Source organism: Branchiostoma floridae, unplaced genomic scaffold, assembly GCF_000003815.2.
Source record: "Branchiostoma floridae strain S238N-H82 unplaced genomic scaffold, Bfl_VNyyK Sc7u5tJ_661, whole genome shotgun sequence".
Taxonomy (NCBI): domain Eukaryota; kingdom Metazoa; phylum Chordata; class Leptocardii; order Amphioxiformes; family Branchiostomatidae; genus Branchiostoma; species Branchiostoma floridae.
Window position 1 is genome coordinate 2,526 of NW_023365910.1, and position 1,159 is coordinate 3,684.

Consider the following 1,159-nt stretch of genomic DNA (forward strand, 5'->3'; position numbering starts at 1 on the left):
TCAGGTAACTGTTAGATAAAGTATCAGGGTTCGGACTGGTCAGCTATGCCCACACCATCCCCATACGGGACCTATCAGGTAACTGTTAGATAAAGTATCAGGGTTCAGACTGGTCAGCTATGCCCACACCATCCCCAGTAGAGATCTCTGTAACTGTTAGATAAAGTATCAGGGTTCGGACTGGTCAGCTATGCCCACACCATCCCCATACGGGATCTCTCAGGTAACTGTTAGATAAAGTATCAGGAAAACCCTGGGCAGGTTCGGACTGGTCAGCTATGCCCACACCATCCCCATACGGGACCTCTCAGGTAACTGTTAGATAAAGTATCAGGAAAACCCTGGGCAGGTTCGGACTGGTCAGCTATGCCCACACCATCCCCATACGGGACCTCTCAGGTAACTGTTAGATAAAGTATCAGGAAAACCCTGGGCAGGTTCGGACTGGTCAGCTATGCCCACATCATCCCCATACGGGATCTCTCAGGTAACTGTTAGATAAAGTATCAGGGTTCAGACTGGTCAGCTATGCCCACACCATCCCCATTAGAGATCTCTCAGGTAACTGTGAGTGTTAGATAAAGTATCAGGGTTCGGACTGGTCAGCTATGCCCACACCATCCCCATACGGGACCTCTCAGGTAACTGTTAGATAAAGTATCAGGGTTCGGACTGGTCAGCTATGCCCACACCATCCCCATACGGGATCTCTCAGGTAACTGTTAGATCAAGGTCGAAATGTTCACAAAAAGCTCTGTAAATATGTTTACGCAAGTTTTTAAAAGAGAGAAGAGACAGTCACTGTAAATTTTAGATGTTATAAAATGTAACCTCTTTACCCCTTTACTAACTTATCTAACTCAATGGATTTAGGCATGTTGGGCAAGAATTAAGGGTTAATGACCCGCCCCGAGGTGTATATGGTGTCATAACGCCTGGTCCTTTGCTACAACCATCGAATAAAACCACCGATGTGAGCGATGCGAACGAGGTGGTTTTATGAGGAACAGGCGGGTCATTAACGTTATTATCATATAGCCTACCCAAACTTGCAAACTCCTGTATGACGCATAGATCTCTTGGTACTATACTGTGAATTCCTTTGTCGAATTTTTGAAAATTTACATTTGTTCTTCGGTGCATTCTTTGGTAAGGAGAT

The 1,159-nt window shown here is 45.6% G+C and overlaps 1 protein-coding gene across 1 annotated transcript in view; it reads left to right on the forward strand.

Annotated features, from left to right (window-relative positions):
- LOC118408969 (ATP-binding cassette sub-family F member 1-like) overlaps positions 1-118 on the forward strand; it is a 2,399-nt gene extending 2,281 nt beyond the window's left edge. The window contains exon 5 of the mRNA XM_035809836.1: positions 5-118. The gene's annotated coding sequence lies outside the window, so the exon portion shown is untranslated. The remainder of the gene's footprint in view (positions 1-4) is intronic.
- Positions 119-1,159: the final 1,041 nt, after the last annotated feature.